Below are 23,438 nucleotides of genomic sequence, written 5' to 3'. Positions count from 1 at the left end.
TTATGCAATATAAACGCATAATATCACCTCTTCCCCATAATTACATAACGTCTTTTAGTGAAACAAATATAGATTGTTTATTTACATGATTATATAAAACGTGCCATTCTTTTCTTTCGAATGCAACACACATTGAAACTTACAAAATCGTTTCATCGAAAAGAAGAAATCCATCTGTTTCATTCTGAAAAAACAAACAATATCTGCAACAGAATCAAATGCAAACAGTACGAAATAACATCTACCAAGAAGAGCACCCCACATTTGTTGACTTTTTCATTGCTTATCTTAAATTGAACGAGTGTACTGTAATTTATGTACCATCCATAAATTACCGTAGATATCGGAACACACATCTTACGTGTTTTTCTGCAGAGAACAAATTGTGGAATTTCTGTTCCATGGAACAGAGTGTGCGTAGGTCAGGGATGTGTTTCTTTACACTAATGCAAAATATCAGAATTATCAAATTATTCCTTGTACGACAGAACCGAGTCAATCATAAGTCAGACATATTAATAAAATAAAAATAAAATTGCGACTGTCTCAAGTATCTTCGAAGAATTAATCGAAAACCCGGTAACAGTTTCCGCGAACTCATTCGTGTATACGAAACAATCCTTACGGACGTTGACAGCTAACATTTTCACGTCATCCTCGCCACTCTATTTTCTTCTCCTCGCTGCTGCTTGTCTGCTTGTTTCTCATCGTTAATTGTCGCGAACATCGAGACACGGATTTCACGTAACAAGCGTCTGGTACGCGAGCGAAGAGCGCATACCAGAGTGCATCCCGTCGGTGCGGGAAAATGAAAATAGCTCGGAAAATATCGATGTCCGTTGTCCAGCATTGTTGCGCGACACGTATCGCGACTAATTATCGAAATTTAATATTCGAATATTAAATCAGTCCGAAAATACAGATCGCACGGTATGTGAAACCGTTTCTGACACTGGTCGCAACTAACTGCCGCTTGTTTCCCTGCATATTGTACGCAATTTCTCTTCTCGTTCTTCTCTTTTCCGCTCGCCTCATGTCGCGCGTTTCTCACTCTCAATTGTGCCCGGGAGGAACGCCGGTTCGCTTCTTCCGAAGCTTGTCGTGTCTAATTATTACGAAGGAAATATTGTTTCAACGCTCGTTGAAATCCCGTGGAACTCACCGGCACATGCTTAATTAACTTTTAATTAACTTTTAAGTACGGCATGGAATTCATTAGCCAGTTTACTGCACTCGTGTCTTCTTGTACTGCCGGTGTGCCAGTTCGATTTCGAGCTAGTCGAGACGGTAGACGGTTTATTTCATTCTAAAGATGCGACTAAAAAACGTTCTGAATGAAACGGATTCGATTTCGCAACGCGGTTACCGGACGATTTTCGACTGGTTAATATTCCGGGGTCGTTCTGGGTTTCCGGTTCCGTCGACCCAAAAGCAAAATCGACGATACACACCGCGCATAATTACGTTTATATTGTGCACGTGGCTGGTTTATATGGGCACACGTTGGTATCACGAAGTAAAAATTTCGACGACCCACATTCAATGTTGCTCGAATCGGATCCAAACGTTCGAAAGTTAATTCACGGCGTTTAATTGTAGTTTATCGGGCTAGGTTCGATCGATCTCCCGATCAGGACCACGATTAACCATATTACCTCTCAGAATTTCCTGCTGTTGAAACTCACCTAACTTTAGTCACGCTTGTTTAATTATCGTTTCGCTGGGTACTAATGAACTTGCTAATGATAATTAATATATACCACATTCTTTCAATTAAACATAGTTACAAATTAATAAGTTCTTTAAAAGATACAGAAAAATATAATTTGTACTTTTCATCCTCTATTAAATAATTCCCCTGTTAATTAAATTTAATTATGAAAAGATGTAACTTCCGTTGACGATAAGGTATCCTGAAAAATGAGAATCTCGTCCTCTTTAACACAAGCTCAATGAAGAAATAAATAACAATAGAGATTAACGGTTACCCAACAAACGTCGTGATCTCCTTTTACTTTTACAAACAAAATCAGGCTCCGCAACCAGAGACCGTTACATAACGTGATCTCGCAATTACTTGTAATTAATTCATTCCACGGAGTCACGGATCGATCTAGAAACTTTAATTACGATTTATCGAGCTTATCGTCTCGATTACATTGTCCTGATCGTGTAGCCGCGATCTGGCTCGCGAGTGGTACACTCATTTGCACGATCCTCGCCAACAACCCTATTCGTTTTCACGTGTCTGCTTTCTGTAATACATGTATTACGTATAAAAGCGTGCACGAAACGCATGCCACGCTTTTCACTTGTATGTCTCAACACGAGTGTACACGGTTTGCTTGTTTTATCCGGAACGTGGCAATGCCGGTTGTGTTAGGAACCTTTCACACTTGAATTATGTTCAGAAACAATTCAGAGGGATATTTATAAATTTTTCGTAAAAATTTAATCCTTTGCACTCCATTGGCGCCGTTTTTAAAAATTTTTAAATATAAAACTTTATTTGTACACGAGTTTATTTCGTTCTTGAGCTATTTGCTCGATTCATAAGTCGATTCTTCGCCGTCGATTTATAGAACTCGTTGTTTTCGAGGCGTTCCACAGGAGTTCCTCGGAGCCGTTTGCTCGAGATTTGTTCCTCGTTTTCGCGAGGATATACATTGTAAGGCGATAAATTTTACAACCGTCGAGATTTACGTTGTACCGAGCCGTGAAAGTGTACATGCATCGTGATAGTTTATCGCGAAGTAGGTGTAACGACGATGTTGCCCGAGTACGGTCGGTTTCGTGTGTTGACTTGTAACGTTTCAATTTCGACTTGCTGCCGGATTAATTGCTTATCGCTCCGAGGAATTCTGTATCGCAGATTCCCCTCTGTTGAATTGCAATTGTACTCTGTCGAAGTCTCTTGAATTTATAGCTTCTTGAACATGGTAATTGCTTACAATTATATTTCGATCAGATTCTATCAACAAAATCGCTTTCGACTTGTTTCAAAGTCAAATATGTTTTTCATAGCGCGTTATATCGATGTCAAAAAAAGCAGTCAATTAAGGAAATAATGTAATTAATGCAAGGTAAATCAGGTGATAAGGAAAGGTTGCGCAGAATTAAAAAAATCATCAAGTGAATGCGCATAGCTAAGCAGAATAACTACAAGATCGCTAGTGCGCAGCCGTGATGGAGTAAGTGGGAGATCTCTGAAATACGAAATAATTAAATCCTCAGTCGTCGTCCGTCCTTTGTCGGTGTGGTCGATCGCACGTTGTATAATGTTTATAATCTGTTTATGCTAATGTGATGTTGTAAAATCGAATCGTTCAGTGTCGTTTGTAATTTAATTATCAATTCGATGAATTTTCGATAAGTGTTCGATCAAATTAATAATATGTGCAGTGATTTTTAAATCTTCCTCGTGTTTGGAGTATAATTAAATGGCAATCTTCTTTGCTTCGTGTTAATTTTAAATTAAAAACGTGAGTTTTTATTATTTTAAATTTATTGAAAATTATTATCTGTTGAATTTTAATAAATTAATAGTTTTGTAAAAAAAATATGCGAAGGTCATAAAGTAAATTGACAAGCTTATATTAATATAGCTTTCAATCTAATCTGAGTGAAGTACTTGCGGTAATTGAATTTGGAGCGAAGGGCGATAAGATACGTCGTTCCGTTAGATGATTAATTATAGAATCATTAGTCTTTGTGATTTATTACGATGTTGCATTAAGATGAATCTCAATATTTTCAACAACAAATACAGAGTAAGGAATATATTGAAGAAAATCAACAGTTCGTGTGATATTTTAAATTCAGAAATGTGATGATTCCTACAAAAATTTGAGATATCTCACGAACTGTTGATTTTCGTTTTTTACGTCCTTAATCAAAATATGTGCAGAAATGTCATTTGTGCATCTGTGTGTATTTTGAAGTAGATTAACCAACATCGACACAAATTCTACTAAAATATATCTTATCAACGCTCAAATTAGAATGATGGAAATTTTTGATTGATCGTAATAAATGAAAATAATAAAACTTTGCTCTTGAATGAAGGAACCAATCACGAACGAAATCGAATCCAATAACTTCGATACGAATATTATATCAATATATCATTACGGTTCGCCTTATCTAATCTATCGGATACTTACTCAAATATATACGCGGCGATAAAGCAATCGAGAGGTGAGATTATGGTCTCAGCAACCGGCCTGAAGAAATTATAGAATCGTTCGAATCCGTTCTTTCTGTTCAGTCTTTTATGGTCGGCTAGCAGCGTACTCCGCCTATACATGAAATTAACGCCTGTTAGATGGTGAAACATTCGTGGTGCGAAATGTTTCTTTTTTTTATTTTTCCTTGAAACGGATAGCAAGTCCGATCCAGCGTTTATTTGCACGCAACGGGCGATACTTATACGAGGATTTTACCCGGCGGCTTTTGCAACTTTGTCCGCCCTCTCGTTTCAGCGCGGCGCGTACATACATTAAAGCGTACGCTCGCGAAACGCTGGGCGGTCTTTCCACCCACGATTAAGCGTGGTCCACGCTCCTTTTCGTCGCACGCGCCGCGTGTGGTACGCTCGTGACCGGCCATTTCGTAAATTGGATTAACGGTCGTGCCGGACGGATAATTGAGCCGGCTCGTAATTCGTACGTTCGTTCATCTTGGCCCTTTCTTGAACCTACCCCTCATTATTCTTCGCCTGCGATCCTTTCCACGTTTCTTTTCTATTTTCTATCGGTATTCTTACGCGTTCCACCGGTGATTCTTTGTAATTTGGGCATTAGGGTAACTAGGCGTGGGCCAGGCACCCCAAAATGCCGACAAAGCCTCTTCTTACCACCCTTGCACCTTCTTTTTATTTGTTACCTTGTGAAATTTCATTTTAACACTTTCGAGGACGGTGTTTCGTCCACTGAATATTATACAATATTTAATGCATCATTATCTTGCAACATTTAAATTATCTGATAAAAGGATCATTTATCTGCGAATTCTTTTTATATCTGTACAAATGAAGTATGGATTAAGTTGTACTCCTTTGTTGCGGTAGAAAAAAGCAATTGACTCTGTTGGGAAAAAAACAGAATCATCTTGTTGACATTGAAGCATGGTTATTGAATCGTTCAGGTTTATTCACCACGCTGTTTCTTGTGCCGTTGAAAAGAACAGCCAAAAGAATTAGAGGATTAAATTTTTGAATGCTTTAAACAAACAAGTGTAGCTTAAGTAAAGGGTTAAGAAACTTCCATTTCTAAGGACATCTGAGATGCTGAGGGGAAAATCATTTTAAGGAGGAATGGTCCTTGGAGCAAATGGTCCTCTAATTCTTTTCTAATGCTTCGACTCTAATATAATCAAATAATTAATAAAAATTTTTGGAGCTTAAATTTGAAGATGAACCATTCGTATCCTTAATAGAGTTTTCACTGTTCATTTTCACTGTTCCACGCAACGTATTAAAAAACACTTTGCGTTAAAAAAATAAGACGATTTCCTGCGAGGAAGATCGGTTAAATCGAAGAGGCAGATAAAACGCCGTCGTTACGTGCACCGCGATCGCAGTTCCTTGTTCTTCGCGAGTGCGATTCGCCCGCGATTCGCTCGCAGTTATGATTCCTGGTAGCTGTTATCCTTGACGAGTTTCTCGTACACGTGCACGGAAACGTGGCGTCGTGTTGTAGCGTAACAAAAGGGGAACGAAGCTTAAAGGTAAAAAGTTTCATAGAAATCCAGTACCGGTGATTGATACGCGTTTGTTTAGAATTCGTCGGGCTTAACCGAGTTGCCTTTCAGATCTTATTCGTGTAGACTAACGTGTAGACGTTAGTTAGGTCGATGACGCAGCTGAACCGTACGATTTCGAAAGGTTTTACTCGAAGATTTAGCATGTTCTCGACGATTACTCGAATCTAGACCCGCTAAGTTTTTCCATTCGAACCTCGCGGTTTTACCTGTTTCACCGCAAATTCTTCAACGCCGTTTGAGACAGTTATTATTTATCAGCATTTCGCAATCGCTAACAGAACATTGCTCGCTACATGTTTTATAGTAACTCAGATTTTTAATCTATCAGTGAAATCGCAATTATGGTGCATCAATTTATAGATTAGATCTACGATCCTGCTACCGGTTATTAGTTCACCTTTCCTGCCCCTTCACGTCCGATTGCGCAACGATATTTTCCTTTCCGGGTGTATCGATAGAATAAAAAATTGGCTCGTTTCGAATTGCAACACGCCGATGGGGAAACGGTGTTAAATATTGACAGCAGCTTTCCTATGAGATACGATTGGCAGTCGAAGAACGTTACGTGATTCTAATAAAGGGATTCTATCACGTATCTCTTCGAGGATCGCGCTCGTTTTACACTTTAAACAGGATTGCAATTTCTTCCTGCTACTTTGCCGTCTGTGTTATTAAAAATGTGAAAGTAGTTAATGAGAACTCGAGGCTTATGTAAAACCGTCCGCTAATAACGTGTGTGCATCTATAATAGTAAATTCGTATAATATTTTAAATAATAACAGTAAATTTCTGTTTGGTATTTAAATTTTAGCAGACTTTCTAAATAATCACGCGGTTTAAATGTATTATGTAATATTTAAATTGTTTTTCTGACCGATAAAAGAAGAAAATGTTTGCGGACCATGGAAGAATCGTGGTTTCACATAGAAATTTGTGAATGTACCGTCGGTTCTACGAAAACATGTCTTTTCGTCTAATCGATCGTGTTTGTTTGCGTAACAACCGGTTACGATTTCTTTTCCGGGTAGCCAGCTGACCGAATCGTAGACGTCACTAAGCCGAGGGAAAATGTCGTAAGACGGTAGCTTTGTCAGAGTTTTCTGTCCTACAGAGGAAATGAAATGTGTATCCTATGACTTTTGAACGGAAATGTACCTTTGGAAAGCAGCAGAAAAAGTGAGAGCATTGAAATTAATTAATGAAACAGAATGTCGAGTAGCTGGCTCGTAGCTGGTCGTCCTTGCATCCTATTCAAAGATGCAAGAACTCCACCTACGTCTGTTTTTTTTTTTCACCTCTCTGAAATGTCACGGAGAAAGGCCACGTTACTCACCAAGAACATCGTGAATATGTCGGCCCGCACCTGTGCGATTTAAACATTCTCTCGGCATCGTTTCTGTTCGCCTTCAACACTCTGTCGAACCTTCCTCGATTTAATTAGCTTTCGATGAACATTAATTTATTAATCGATTCATATTTTCAATCCTTCGTTTTATTTTGTGCTTTTATGCGAGGAATACTATCTCGACAATTTAATCTCGGGTGATTGATTATTCCTGATAGTATGAAATTCATGACATTTACTGGTCGATCAGTTTCAGTTATTTCTGCCATTAAAATTGATTACCTCGTCCTTTCGCTTTCATACTCTGCCCTTCGCAACCACGTCACCTTCGAATACTAACAACACGCGTTGAATGCGAAATTGTTCACACTACATGTTGTGACGGCTTACGTACAGTCGAATATCCTTTCGAGCCTCGATGATAAAGTCATCAATGTCGTATCAGCCTTGCTTAATGATCTGGTGTATAAATTCTTTTGTGATGGAAAATTTTTTCCTCGACCACAGTCATATATTATCGTATACTTTAACATTTAAATTGGTTTGTGATTTCGTACAAAAATAATTTGTTTACTTGCATCTATGAGAGAGGGAAATGGGTTATTTCTGATAGAAGGACTCCTTGTAATTCATCGAGGTTTATTTTCGCTTTTACCAACTGGAGCAATAGGAACATGAATGAAAGGAAACGATAGGCAAATTGCCAAATCGCTATCTAATAATAGTGCGCACGGGGGTGGAGGAGCTGGAAGGGTTTGATCATGGAACGCTGACGTCCAAGAACGTCATTCCGCCGTTCCACTCGATCAGTTGAAATTTATTTCAAGACTTAATTTGCCTCGTAATTACCATTAGGATACATAGTATTACGTTGTATTTTAGAGAAATAGTGAAATCATTTAAAAAGTCGAGCCTTGATATTTTTCTAATTAAGAAAAGTAACATATTTTCTAATCGGTGATCTCAATGAGCCTCCTTGGTTCCATCTTCGAGGAAAGTGAAAATTTGAAAAACCAAGCCGCTGATGCATCGGTTCATCGATCAGCGAAGCTTTCTAAAAGCAGATGGTGACACAATACGCGAACCTCGTCTTCTCGAATTACCCGGGTGTCCAAATTCCCCGAAATATCCACCGAATCTCCCGAAAAGCCAGGCGATAATTATAGAAGAGAGACCCATTTATCCGGAGTCGTGATCACACGGTATTCGGGGCCCCTCGAACGCGTCCACTGGATATTCCAAGATGAATATCAACGATCTTTACGACCCCTGTGAAAGGGATTCAGGGTGGAACACGCGCGCTAATGCCAAGAATATATCGCGGCCACGTATGCACCATGCTCTTACACGTATTTCGGTCTAGGGTAATGCACGACTTGTAAACACGTGTTCGCCATATGGCCATGTGTTTGTAGAATTTTTTCGCCTGACCCGGACCTTGAACGTGCCTCGTGGATCTCACAGATCATTCTCTCGTTCGTGAATTCATCGATCAAAAAGATTCAACGTTGGAGGCTGAGGTAACGGCTCAACTTTATGACAAGGTAACCTTCCGAGATCATTGCAGAAACGAGCGTGATGGAATTATCCCGTGAAATGATTGATAACTGGTTTTTATTTCTTGATATTCAATTTGTCCGTATATCTTGATCGTTGTAGAAATTGAATATGATAATGACCAAAAATGGGTGAAGAAGCCGAGTAATTTTGATCGTTTCTATGATCGAGTTTTGACTCAACAGTTCTTCGAACACCTTGTATACACCTGAGTTCTTTGAATTGGTATTAGATGTTTTAGAAAGAGGAAATTAATAGAATTGCGTGAAATTGTAGTTGACACGATCGCTGTTTCGAAACTTCCATCCACAGCTCAGTGAATGATTACAAAAGGCTCGATAGGAGGTTTATTAAAGATCGGTTATCATGCAATCAATTAATTTTCAATGTTATCAATGACTTGCATATTTCCTTTCAACAAGTTCCATGATAGATTAGCGTTCTATGCCTCAACTTATTCAATAGCTTGTTTGAGTCCTAGCTGAAGGATGCTTTCGATTTTCACTCGATCAATTTACTTACATCAAGATGGAAAATTCTAATGAAAAGCATAGAACAATCGCGTCAATTTTTATAATTATTTATTTATATTGTGTTTCTAATTACGCGTCAATGAAGATGCCGACAAAGGGCAGAAATTCCTGATTGTCCTGTTATTTGCCGCGAGATAATCAAGTAATTAACGGAACAATGGGGCGTTGCGCGTTTAATTGACAGTAATTTCACGCGGTATGGTGAATCATGGAATCGCGATCGGTCGTAAATATCTTTTCAAGCGTGGAAAGAAAATGCATTTTCTAAACAATTCGAAAGTCTGCCGACGATGAAGTTTCTCCTAATTGAAACACGCCACTTCGATTTACCGAATGGACACGATCGAACGATCGATGCCCTCGCGAAAAACTGCTCTTCGACCTGGCGAAAGTATACTTCGAATGAAAATACAGGAAACGATTGTGTATCGCAGTTAATTTTTATCAATTCAGATATTTTTATCACAAAAAAATAAATTATTAAATTATTCCAATATTTCATAATAATCGTTTCTATTCTTCTTATTGAAAAGGAAAAAAGTCTGAACGGAAAGCTGCGAAAAAATATATCGCCATGATAATTGCGATAATAATCATAAAAATGGCCGGAGAAAACAGGGACGAATGGAGATCCGGAGTGTAGAATGTCTTGACACCGATATAAATGACACGATGAAAATTTCTACCTCGATCGCGGCCGACTGTCGGCGTTTCGTTCGCGTGGATCCATACGCATCGCGGCTATTTCTTCTCGACCCACTTCCGCACGAAGATCAACATCGATTCTGTGTGCGCAAGTTTTCTTTGCTGTTCGTGAATCTTACATACACGACAAGTGCAAGTGACACACTTCGATCGATGTCTTCGACAAGATTACTAAAAAAGAAACCAAGAAATTTTGTTATTTATCGCTCGGATCAATACCTCGAAGAGTTTTCTCCGTTTTCTGTCGATCGTTTCAGGATATTGAAAGTTCCATCGTATTTTAATCTTCGATAAATATCTTATATTATATTTATAATATTTTATTGTAAGACTGTGTATTGGAGCGGTCATTGAATGATCATTTTTCCAGCTGATCGATCATTTTCCCACTGGATCGTGTCCTCTCTTGTCTCTGTTTCGTTTCGCCTTGCACTTTCTTCGGTAGCCGATTATCGTGGGAAGCTGGGAACGTTCTCACCAGGTCTGGCGACCGCCACGAGAAAAGCAGCCGATGATTTCGATGATTTCTCGTTACCGCTGGCATTGATCTGACGCGAGCCCTGTTGCGAAAACACACGAAAGGCACGCGAAACACGCGGAAACGTGCACCCTTAGCATATTACATAAGATTTATCTGGCGTCGGTTCAACGAGTCATGGACCGGTCCTTTTGCTGAACGTTTTCAGACGCCACTCTGCTGGTTAATTAATATTCGCGAATTAATTGCGGTTTAATATTCCTCGGACGAATCTACGGTATTTCGATGCGATTTTTTGCCGCGACAACGATGAGGAATCTTTTGAATAATGATAATGTTAGGAAATTTAATTTGTTTTGAAATTACAATTACGAAACTACGAAATAATTAATCAAATTCATGGATCATTGATGTATCGATGTGATCATATAATTAGAATCTTATTACGCTCTTCCATCAATTACATTGTCCCAGTTTGCTGATGAATGCTTTCTGATTAATGATTCAAGATTAATTTGTTTGCAACAGAAGAAAAGTCGAGAATCCATGGACTGCACTTTCTTCGATACTATGGGAAGATTAGGCGCGTTGTTGTTCGATGATACATCGAGTGGAAAAGTACGAAGAAAGTTAAGAATCCTGATAATTGAATCCGATTACTGTCGTTGATCAACGGAGAAATGAGTAATGGTGTCGTCGACGAGAAGAGAAATGAATAATGAGCATGATCAAACTTACTCGAACCTGTAATACTTTATGTACATTCATAGTTCTTGCCATTGAATGGTAAACTTTCGATTGGAGAAAGAATAATAACATTGGATCGTGTTAGTAGATTTACTGTACAATCAAAATGACTGTCTTAAGGTTCCACAATTTTCAAATTAAAAAATCATACTGTTGACTCGGATTAATAAATATACAAAGGGTTAATTATACTTCCTGTTCGCTCATTTTTTGCCAATTTTCCATCGGTCCATTTACACGAAGGAATGTCTAAGCTTCGAATGCACTCGATTGCAGTGTGATTTACTTGTGTCCCTGTATCGGTCGTCGATACACGTGCGCCTGTAAACGAGGCAAACGACGGCGCCCCGTTGAGCGAGAAAGTCTGACAAAATGGCAAAAAAGTTGGAAGATTTTAACGATCGCACGTGCAACCCGCGTTGCAGCGACTTTAACGAGCCCGATGTTCCGTTAATCCGGGTCCTTTCGACAGGATCCACATAGTTCTCATTCGCTCCGTTTCCGTTGCATTTCTTTTTCCAAACGACAGACGTGATTTTCCTGTTCTTGGCTCGTTCAGTCAAGATTTTCATACGAATAGGGTCGGTCATTTTTGAAATTCAGTCGCGTACGATAAAATTATTCAAAGGTCTCGAAAGATCGGGCACAATAATTCCGTGACGAGAGTTTTATGCGAAACTGATGTTATAATTTGTGCCTGGTCGAAGGGTCCTCTTTGTGTTACCCCTAGCATCCAATTTTACGACGTCCGCCCACGGGATACATTAACATTCACATTACATCGTCATTATCTCTGTCATTCCGCAGCGCCATTACCATTATTACTTGGATCCTTGTCGGATCATTATCAAGTATTACAAGGCGCTCGTTCTTCTCGTGGGAAGAATAGATTGTAAAATTGTATTCCTGTTCCTCGATTTCTCGTGTCCATGCTGATTTACTTTATGATTCTACCTTTCGCTGTCACCGTAAAGTCATGCGTGTAATTAGCCCAACTTCGCGTCAACTTATCAAGAAAACATTCTTCTTCGTTTTTAGAAATTCTTGATTACAGTCGAGTACATTGTGGTTGAATGATTATGATTCTTCATTAAAAAATAAAAGGATCTTCCCGAGAAGATTAGAAGATGAAACAATTAATGATTCCTTCGTTAATTTCATCGAATTCAATTCCCTTTATCGTTCTCCATTCTTGGAGTGCATAAAATACTGGAGTCGCATGGTATTCGTAACCCAATCTACGAAGCACTTAATCGCAAGGTATCCAATTTAAAGGACACCAATCTGAGAAAACACGTACTCGACGAAACGTTTAATCGGTGTTACCACGTCGTTCGATAAATCACCAGGAATCGCGTTAAACGTGCAAATCGTAGTGATATCGAGTTGCAACCTCCTACTGGTACCAACATTTGACCTTCTTCGATGAATTCAAGGCCAGCTAGGATAGCAGGAATCTTCGGAAGGCCGCATCGCTTCGTGAGAGAGATCATATTCACCGATGCAACGGAAGATGAACTTAAACCCCACAGCTTAAGCCTTTTCCAGTCACGTACAACTTATGTAACGTCGACACTTATGCCCTCTCTACGAAAGCACTCGGAGTAATTAATAGCCGAGGAATTATCTTTTTATCCACCTTCGCAGCTCGCGTTTGCTTTTGTTTTTCCACTTTATCTATGGGTTTCCTTTCATGCCATGACATTTCCTACCCTCTTCGTTTCTTATCTAATTAACGTTCTTTCAGATAGAAGTCGAGTATCAATTGAACTGGTTAGTTAATTGAATCGAAGACAAGGCGATGTGTAATTTATGGTCGTTGATGGGTCGTGATCTTATTATGGTTGTTCAGTGTACCATCGAGGGCGACGTCTCTCTGGTGTCTTGAGTTATTGAGTTATGGTTTGGTGCAAGGTCTTGCAAAGAAAATATGATAGTAATCGAGGGGAAAGAGATGAGACTGGTTCACTGGAAATCAGTGCAAAACGAGTTGATAATATTTTCATTGAATTCACTTGAAAAATATAATCAAAGGTATAAGATGACGATTCTGGCCTTGCAATCACTTAATGATCGTAGAACGTAGAAGTTTACTATGCTAATCAATTTCTACTATTAATGCCCGTTACTTTTGCACTATTATGTTTGACATTCAGCTGATGTCCAAGGTTCCTTTTGAATTCCTTCACAGACGCGTTTCTTTATCCTTCGTTTCTTACATCTAATCGTTTTATGCAGATTGATTTGTGCTCGAGGAAAAAAATCTCATTTCTTCAATAACGAAGCAGGGTTTAAATTTCTTTTTAATCGCGAAGAGTAATCATAATCGCGTTCCTAAATATATTTGATATAATTTTAGCTACCAATGTTCAATATAGTACAATCCATCCTGTTGATTATTTTTTTATTATATATCATATTTCAGATCGCTATCGAATACCTCCCATCACTTTCACGTTTATTATCATTTGTTTTAATCGATGCACTCGCAATCCTTTTAGCATCAGGACGATCTTGCTGAGTATAGAGAATATTTTATTTGAATTCCATAGACGAAGCTTTGAGTACATACCATTTCCATTCGCCATTATTGCAGTCTGTACTGCATGACACACTGTTACTTACTTCGACCCTGATTTTATCGAAGATTATATCTTTTTGATCGATCATTCTTGGTGGATTTAAGGATAGATTCAAAGGATACTTGAATGCATTTTATTCGAAGAATATATTTCTATCAGTATAATTAGAGGGAAATTGTACACATTTGAATTTTAATTATTTTTGTGTAATTAGAAATCACCCAATTATCCACGATCATATGGAATACTCAAGTATCATCCTGTTCCATGATCAAAGGATCGATACCCCTTTCGATGATTAAGCATCGATGCTCTTTATCATCTATTTTAAATTAATAATGTTACGTCAAACTTGATAGAAATTGATCGTGAAAAGAGGTGTGTCGATTCAATCGCTACTCGTAACGAGACGAACATGATCTACGCCATATGCTCGATGTAAAAAGTGAATTAGCATGATCATCATAATTCTCTGCTGTATAGATGAAATAAAAATGTGTGCTATCAATGCCGCGAATTGACTGACGTTTGTTTCGATTACGTCCTTGCAAAATCACGAGTTTTATTCACTGATTTATCATTCTTTCATGGTCGAGAGCTAATTAAGCTAATTAACCCAGTTTTGTGCAGCATGCATAGAATAACTTTCACGTTACGATATTGAAAATTTAAGACACCCCTTATACGATAATGCTTGTTTGATTTTTATGCACTGATTAATTATAAGTGAAATTTCATTTGGTTAATAAAGTGGGCATCGTGGTTGTTCCTCTTAAAAGTTTTACTTCCATGTCGTAAAATTTTAGGGCTCGTTACCGTGTCCTCCTGTTAATCTGAATATTCAAATTTTATACTCTTACCTGCTTACGTTCACGTGCTCGACGACCTATAAAATTAATTGCTTTAGGATTGTTTCACGACTTGTATAAATTTTCATGGACCATTGTAGCTTGTTTCAAATCACACGTTATTGTCTTCGGCAACTCTTTAATATGTTAATTAAAAAAATCAGAATTACTTTATTTTTGGCCACTGGTTTACGATTGAAGAAATGCCAAAAGTTAATAAATACGAAACAGTGAAATCGTCAACAAAATACTAATTAATTCAACGCTGCTTTTTGCACATTTCAATATATCAAATCTAGAAAAGAATTTCATGTCTCCACGCTACTTTCACCAGACCATTCAAAAGATGTCCCAACGTTTTGGAATTACCTAAAAAGAGATAAAAAAAATTTGCAATTTCTATAAGATCCACATTTTAATTTATGCTCCACATTTCGCGTAAAATTCCGTGATGTTATTCCAAGCTTTCTTTTCTTCTTATTATTCCGAGACTTTGTAGGTTAAAAAATAAAAAGTATCTCGTGTAACTACCACTTCCTCTGTATCGCGATTGCAACGAACGGCTTCCATCTGATTAGCAGCTAGGTATTTTGCAGCCGGCAACTTATTAATGCGCCACGTAACGAACGTAACATTCTATTAAAGCGATGGCAATAAATATCGCAACGGTAGCCGTCTCGCCATTAATTCAACGAATTTTTCTACGCGAACGAAAATACGAGTCCGCGAGATGAGTCTCTCTTTCTCTCTTTGGTGATTAGCTCGGCGAACGGATAGCCGTTCGATCGCTTCCAAAAGGTAGACACGCACACCGTTGGAGACCAATTAACGCGTCGCCGTTAATCATGTCGCGTATTTACGTCTATTCTTGATGCTTCGGTATTGCTACAAGAGTATTCTCGCTTCTTTCTGCTTTCGTCGCGTAGCCAGACGATTTATCGGTTTGTTCCGATGATACGAAGTTGAATGGATCAGCGATGTGAATTAATGACTCGCAGGTGTGATAGTAACAGCCTCGTTGAGGAGGTGGGAAAAATTTTGAGAAATTGAATGCATTATCGATTCGATTTTATTTACCATCGAGTTATGATTAATTTAGAAGAACGATGCAATGAACAATAGCGTTATTAATTTTGGGACGTAGCTATTTTATCATTTATACAAACATCTATCAATTTCAATTTGAATAGAATTTTTCCAAAATTTCTTCTGAAAATTAAATCAACTTTTAGATACATGATCGCGATAGAATTTCTAAGGAAAGCGAGCACAATTCTGATATATTTCCTGTGTCGTTGAAGAAGGCAACAGTCGGTCGTAAATCGTTCTTGAAGCACGATATTCAGTAAGGAAGATACGAGGTGTCTGTCCTACAGTCGTCTCTTAGAGATTATAAATCGTCGCTATGAACATATTATTGCCAATTTAAGTAGATCATTAATATTCCCAACATCCGTGAGAACGAGTGGTTGAAGGTGGATCACCGACACCCTTGCACCGATCATGCGAAACAACGATCTTATCTGTTCATTGATATTCCTTCGTTCTGATTTATTTTCGCGCTCATAACAAAAAGAAACACACGGGAATGTCGGCTAAGACTGTCGTTTATATTTATCGTCCATTTATCTGGCAAAATTTTCTCCCATTCCTGGCAATTTATTTCCCTCCTTTCGCTAGATTTTTTACGAGGAAGTCACGACGATCGTGTTGTTCTTGCGAAAGAGATATTAAATAAAGAGCAAACGGTATGATAGATGGTACATTGAGAAATAAAAAGTATTTTCTGTTGAATATTTTTATAACTGACAGTTGATTTTCATAATATTATGTTATATTTATTATTCAGGTCATAGATTTTGTCGTTGTTTTAAAGATTAGCTTCGATGCCGAAGAAGAACTTTTAAAGTTTCTCCGAAAGAGTTGACGAAGAGTCAACTTTCTAAGCAATCCCCTGGGGTAATGTAAAATTCATTTTTGCCTCGACGTCGATCTTCATCGACCTATTTTGCAATTTGTGCACCTTGTCCGCGATTTCACGCGGTTTTTAATAATCCTTCGATAGCTGCATGTGTGCGATGCAAAACTCGGACAGGCTCGCATATAAGGAATCTGAATTACGTTGAAGTGAAAGTGGCTCGAATCTTGAGGCCATTGATGCGAAGTTTTCACAAGGTGATTTTCTCAAGAAACATTGAATTCTTTTTCATTCGTTTCACTCGATCGAGAAAAACGAATCAGATTCTACGATATATGCAGTCACCAATCGTTCGTTCGTACGAAATTGACGTAATTTCTAATATAAAACAAACGAAGTAGGTGTATTCGATTACGTTTCACTGAATGCTTGTTCCATTCTGCCAACTGGAATTCCAGTTACGACCAAGGTGAAAGTGAATCGAATCACGAGCGATGCATTTTTACGGATACTAGTCGCGCGATGCACAGTGCATTTCTCACGGATGCAAAGAGTGCACATTTTTGACGATTAATAGGAGTGATAAGGTGTTGGAAAACAGGTTGCAGTTCGAGTGATGTAATATTCACGCAATTCTCGACGAGTTGCTGCACAGAATATTATGATTTAATTAAGTACATGAGTGTAGCAATCTGCATTTAAATATTATAATTTCAACACTGTATATACACGAACATTAACATTGTGGTAGAGTACCATGAATTTAATATAATTGAGTAATTAATAAAAGAATAAAAAATTAATTAACAACTAGACACACCAAATATCTTCGCTGATATACCAGACATAACAGGTAGCTCTTATACCGTTCTCTTTCCAAAAAGTCTCATAGCATCGCGTCATCGTCTCCGAGTTAATTACACGAGCATCGTACGTTCACTTTCAATTAATTTCCCCGTTGGTTGGCTATGAACGGCGCTGGATTCGGTCACCAGAATAAATGACCACGAGGCAAGGTACGCTCGTATGCCCACGAAGAATTTGAGTTACGTCCACGGAGAAAGTGAGTCGCGATAATCGAGCCGATGCACGGAACGATTCTCACGGGAACAACGTGAATAAATCGTCGCGACGATGGTGGATACGATGCATATTTCTAAGGCAGGCAAGAGGGAGTTTTAGATACGCGTAACGAGGCGTGAGTTCGTCCCCTTGGTACCCTTCGTAACAGAAAGAGGGAGAGAGAGGACAGGAAGAGATCGCAAATTCGAGATGCCCCACTTTCTCGCGATGCAATTAACGTAGCCCGCCACGCCGATAACTGCATTATACGGGAGAGTGCAGCTACTATAGGGCTTCCCCTGTCTGGTTTCACGATTGCATACACTGATAGCATGACGTCTCACGGCCGATTCTTGCTAGCTTCGAATAGAGCAACCGTGCTCTCTATACCACTGAATCGTGCTGCTTTAAATAGATCATTGGTACGGTAGAAGGTACTATTTAAATTAACAACAGTCAATTAGACATTTTTATTTTTAACCGTGGCTCTAATAATTTGATGGAAATTAAATTTTCTTTAGTATTAAATATTTTATTTAATCCACCCTGTATACGAAGGAGACTCGTCTCGTATTATTCGACGAAACGAACCCTTGATGCAGTGGAACCGTTTAGATGCAACTCGGCGTAGCTCTCTGGGTGGTTAATAGTCGGCGTTCCATGGCGTGCATGATTAGCGAGAAATTATATTTACGAGTGCACGTGGGCGGTGTAGAATAAAGTCGATCACTCGACCCGAGAAAGACTTCCGCGATGATCTTTCCGCGAGGGTGTGACGACTCTTATCGATGATTTTCATCCTGCTTCTCGACAAGATGATCACGTATACACCCACTGGTGAACCAGAACGGGATAATAAATTATTACAGTGTGTGGTACGTGGTATTCGTTTCCTCTTAATTAGTATCCGAAGACGAAGGTAACATTTCAAACATCCTATAACGTCTGCGCTATCAAAGCGTTAAGGAATAATCTGTTTATTATTTGATGAAGACATTAAACTTTAAATACTCTGCGAATAATCTCTGTAATTTTTATTTAATATCAAATTAATTCTTAATGAAAGCCGCGCGAATTGCAAGGAATAAATAGTCGAATGCAAAAAAGGTCGGACATAACCGAAGTAGATAGAGTCCGAACGGCACGGCGAAAGATATGCTCGAACGGATGCGTGGATCATCCGAGAGGAGACTTTCAGCGTGAACAAGCAAGAGAGGAGGATGAAGAGGAGGAAGAGGAGGAGATCCGACGTAAAGTCTCTCCTCTCTTCCGAGGGAAGAGGGCATCGCCCTGACCGTGACCTAGCCACCGCTCCTCGGGCAAACGCATACACGCATGATCCTCCACACATGTGTACACTGTACATTAAGCACGAAGACTGCGAAGGGTATTGAATACGATTTCCTTCGTACGAATTATTTTTCTCCCCATTTGGGTATCGTTTAACCCTTCTATAATTGAATCAATTTTTCCTTCAAGTTTCGCGCGATTAATTATGGATTAGGACAGATGGATTCCTGGAATTATTATTTTACCATTTCTACGATCAATTTTATAGATCAATACAGAAAGATTAATATAAAAAAATAGATAAAAAAAAGTTGATATTCGTTTAAAAATGAAGTGGAAAATAGGGGTTTGAACGCGTCGAAATTGAAAGTAGTATAAGTCAGTATATAGTCAGACGGATGGTCAGCACAATTGCTACCTTACATTTGGATGGAATTCTACAATATTTATTTTGCATACTTTTATTAATATTTTTATAGAATGATTTTAGTAAGGTTTTGAATAAATTAAGTATTGCATACATTTGTTATTTTATGAAAACAGATGTTCTTCTTCGAAGAGATTAAAACTCATCCCTCTCTGAATCGCATTCACACGATATTATGTTATTAACGAAATGAAATTTTCCCCATTAATGGTTGGCATAAAAATCTCCATCGTATCAGGAATTTAATCAGCGTAAATCTACTGGACCAGTTAAATTGATGCGATACTATTCCCCGGGCTGGTAGAACTGGATTCGTAGCTCGCAGTACGCCTAGCGATCGTTTCGCGAGAGTATAAGTCCAGACGAATCGTTTCATTAATTTAGCGAACCATTAGTTTCGTGCCGTTCGCGAAGGAAATTTTCTCCGTTCGAGCGTACAGGAGGCGAGCGTATTTCACGAAGCGAACACGCGTGCGTTCACGCACGCAGCTCGTTGCAAACTCTAAAACCAAGTATAAAACGCAACCGATTTCGTGGCTTTTTCTCGATCGCGTGCGATCCTCTTAAGTCGTAGCGAAATAGAATCGTGGCGCATAAAGAGAAGAGAATTGAAGTGTGTCGGCCACGCATGCTACAATTTATTGCGCTTATATCTTTTCATTAGGGCGGTATCCGGAGAACTCGAACACCGAAGCATCGTTAATTTATTGCTGAGCTAACAATTTTAAAAAGAATACAATTTTTGTATGATAGAATCGCGTTGCAATTTTTTTAGAAATTCTGTTAGATTTTGAAACATGGAAAATTGGAGTTTCCCATAATTTAAGCCGTCTGTAGATGTTAATAATTTCCGAAGTCCGTGCCTCTGGTAACATCAATTGGTAACAGAAAAATCAGTAGAGATGCGAATTGCCTCCTGGTGCTTGCGGCCGATATAATTCATACTCGGTATGCACACGCAACGAATGCAATACAGTGGAAAAGTAATATACCCTATACTACAAATCGACGTCATAACTATTAATACTTGCGCGATATTCCAGGTCTCGAGGCCGTATCAAGAGTAACTATCCACTTTCGCCACGTGCTAACTGGATTACAAGGTTGTAATCACCGAATGGACTGATTGCACTTATTATTTATTCGTGTCAATTCATACCGTAGTTACTGTCTGTTTAATCTTCCCCTAGACGGTATTGTTTTAATCAAATTTAAGGTTTAATTAATCTAATTAAGTACCAAAAATAACTATCAAACTCCCCAAGAAATCAACTTAAGTCTGATATCGAAATACATACATAATAATGAATATATGCAAAGAAAATTCATTTATTCGAATACATATGCAGATTATTTATACAATTCTTACGACCACGATTTAACAAGCTCTCAAAGAAGATACATAATTTTATTGCTATGTTAAATCCAGACCGTAATGGCTGTGCAATAAAATTGAAGAGGGTGGTTAAAGGGGTAATAAAGGTAACACAAGTGGTAATAAAATTGGTACGGTGCAGGGGTTACGAAGTGGATTATCAAATGGAAATTAATTTTCGTGATATTCGAAATGACTTAACTGGTTGGCTGCCGTTTGAACTGAAATTCAACGAGCTCTAGGTCAGCGCTCGATGACCGTAAAACACCGTGACGTAGATTAATAAAAGATCCACTTGAGACCATGAATCGTGCCGGCATAAAGTCACCGTTTTATGTACCATAAAATGTTACGGCACTTCTTCGCGAGGGGCGTGTTTGCACGCCTGTCTCGTGGAAAAAAGGGTTAAAATAAGAAAAACGAAGGAAAGGGGAACACGGTCGCTGGCTTACTCTTAACATAGATCGTGTTAGATAGTCGAGCTACATCCTAGTCCAGTATCTCGAATTATTAACAAAATATTCAATTCTATGATTTTATTAAAATTATATAAAAAGACTGAAACCACCTTGATCTCTACCTAATTACCCTAATGATCCTCATTCTTCAAATATCTCTTGAACTTACCCAGGGTACAAATTAGCCTACTATTTTCCAGACGACATAACTGTTATAAAATACAGTTTACAGCATTGAAGGACAAAAAGACGTTTCAATATTAGGGGAACGAGGTTAGGGTGTCGCGAAATAAAAACGTGGGAGGCAGCAAGTCCAAAGAAAAAGGGTGAAGAAGCAACATGGTTAGAACATGATCGTAAGACCTTGGAAATACGAGGCTGTTGTGGGGAATTAGCGAATTTATCGTGCGACTCGCATGCTTTTTCGTCCCCCCAGCTGCAATTGCCTCGATATTTTCAGAACTTGTTCGTCTCGTGTCTGCGACCTCGTATTCGACCGTCTGTGAACCCCCTTTCAATTTTTCCAGAGTTTCCAGCTTTAGATAGGATCATTTGAACTGATGTTTGTAATTATTCCCATTAAAGTTTCGCTCTTTTTTGAATTCAAATACAAAATCTTTTGGATGTACCTTTATTGCATAGAAATTCTTGACGTTACAAATCCTCTGTTTTTACACTATATCTACGAATCCTTCTGGAGTTTCTACCTTCTCCTTCACCTTTGTTCCTCTTAGATTCACGGCGTATCTTAATGCACAGTACGTGTGCAATATGGCAGTGTCGGCCCGTATATCGAGGGTTCATCGTGGGGCTCAAAGGGTCACGACCCAATCGCCAGAAATTCCTTTATCTTCATTCCTGCGTTTTTATTACACCCTCGCCGCCATCTCTGTACGTCGTTCGTACGATGTACCTTAATTGCAACTTGAGAGAGTGTTTGTTCCGTTCGTATCGCCTTTGGTAACGATCACAAATCCCTTTCAATCGTGATCGATCTCGCTATAAAGCACGTACGATCGCCGGTGGAAGCGTCCATAAATATTCAGTTTATTGTCTGTAAATTATTTTTTCCAATCAATCAACAGAAGCTTAATAATAATAGTAATATAATTTATATTTTTTGCTACCCTCTCCGGACAGTATATTCATCATTCTGAACGTAATTACGAAACCATCGACTAATAAACAATTTAAAATCGTGTATCTTCCTCGAAAACATCACAATCTTCTAAATCGTTCTTTTTTTTTTATACCCAAGAAAAAAGTATCATTACGTTCGGTAAGGTTTCACGTTGAAACGCTTCGCTCGTTCCATTTACAGTTTCCTATTTTCTACGCCGTTTCACAGTGAAGTTTCCTGAATTTTCAATTTCCTGTCCCGAGGATGTAATAATGTTTCAATCACCTCCAATTCAATGCCGCGAATTCGAACGAGATATCCGCGGCACGTTTTATAATCGTTTATCATGCCGTTTAATCTCCCAGGGGCAGTGTGATGAATTCGTCATGCAAAAAGATTCCCACAGGAATTAAATGAATAGCCGGGTATCGAGATTCTTGCGATTAGGAACGCGGAACGATACCGAACGCTCGAGATCGAAAGACGGTGGAACGATAGCTCGACTACCGTTAAAAGACCCACCTGGGGTTAACTTATCTTACAATAATACTGTTATTTTCACGAAATTTCACGAATTATCATTATTGTTATTAGGGAAAATGAAATGAAGAAAAGGTAGTGTTAAAATCGTCTTTATTTTGTTTTTTGGAAACGAATACAGAGAATACCAAATCTGATCTTCTGCCTGAAAAATCGGCGATTTTTCTCGAACACGGTGCCAGAATAGATCGTAATTCAAGGTGGTATCGCGTGCGTTGAACCGCGATTTAAAGCGACCCGATGCAAAATACACGCGAAACGATATAACTCGCGCTAAGTCGACTCGGTGGCTTTCATGTTTAGGCGTGAGTTAAGATTCTTCTCCTCTACCCTTTCATCTTCTCAAAGCTGTGCTTCTTCTATCCGTCCGTGTGATATCGCATGGATGCCATTAATTTCGAAACGGTGAACGCAAATCTGCGTAATCTTCTTAGTCCGCCAGTGGAGTTGCTGAAAACGGCATTAACACCTCGTTGCCTTCCAACGAATCCTCTGAAACTATGTTTACCGACCCTGAATCCTTTAAATCCTGTCCTCTTATCCCTCCTTGTTCCTCCTTCTGGAATTAGCTCAAAGTTTTGTATTATGATAAAATATTAATCAGAATCAAAATATTGCGACTGCTTATTCAGTATGATAAATAAAATTAATTGGATGTCTGTGAAAGAATAAGGACGAATTTCTAGAATA

At 38.6% G+C, this 23,438-nt stretch overlaps 1 protein-coding gene across 6 annotated transcripts in view; it reads left to right on the top strand.

Annotated features, from left to right (window-relative positions):
* LOC114877017 (calponin homology domain-containing protein DDB_G0272472) overlaps positions 1 to 23,438 on the top strand; it is an 85,034-nt gene that overhangs the window by 45,391 nt on the left and 16,205 nt on the right. Inside the window, exon 1 of one of the 6 annotated variants that reach the window (XM_029189085.2) lies at positions 3,247 to 3,482. The exons of the other annotated variants lie outside the window; for them this stretch is intronic. The gene's annotated coding sequence lies outside the window, so the exon portion shown is untranslated. Of the gene's footprint in view, positions 1 to 3,246; positions 3,483 to 23,438 lie in introns of those variants that run through there. 6 annotated transcript variants of the gene reach the window in all.

Source organism: Osmia bicornis, chromosome 13 (genome assembly GCF_907164935.1).
Source record: "Osmia bicornis bicornis chromosome 13, iOsmBic2.1, whole genome shotgun sequence".
Taxonomy (NCBI): Eukaryota; Metazoa; Arthropoda; class Insecta; order Hymenoptera; family Megachilidae; genus Osmia; species Osmia bicornis.
Note: the sequence above shows the minus strand (reverse complement) of the source record. Positions and strands in the feature narration are given on the sequence as shown.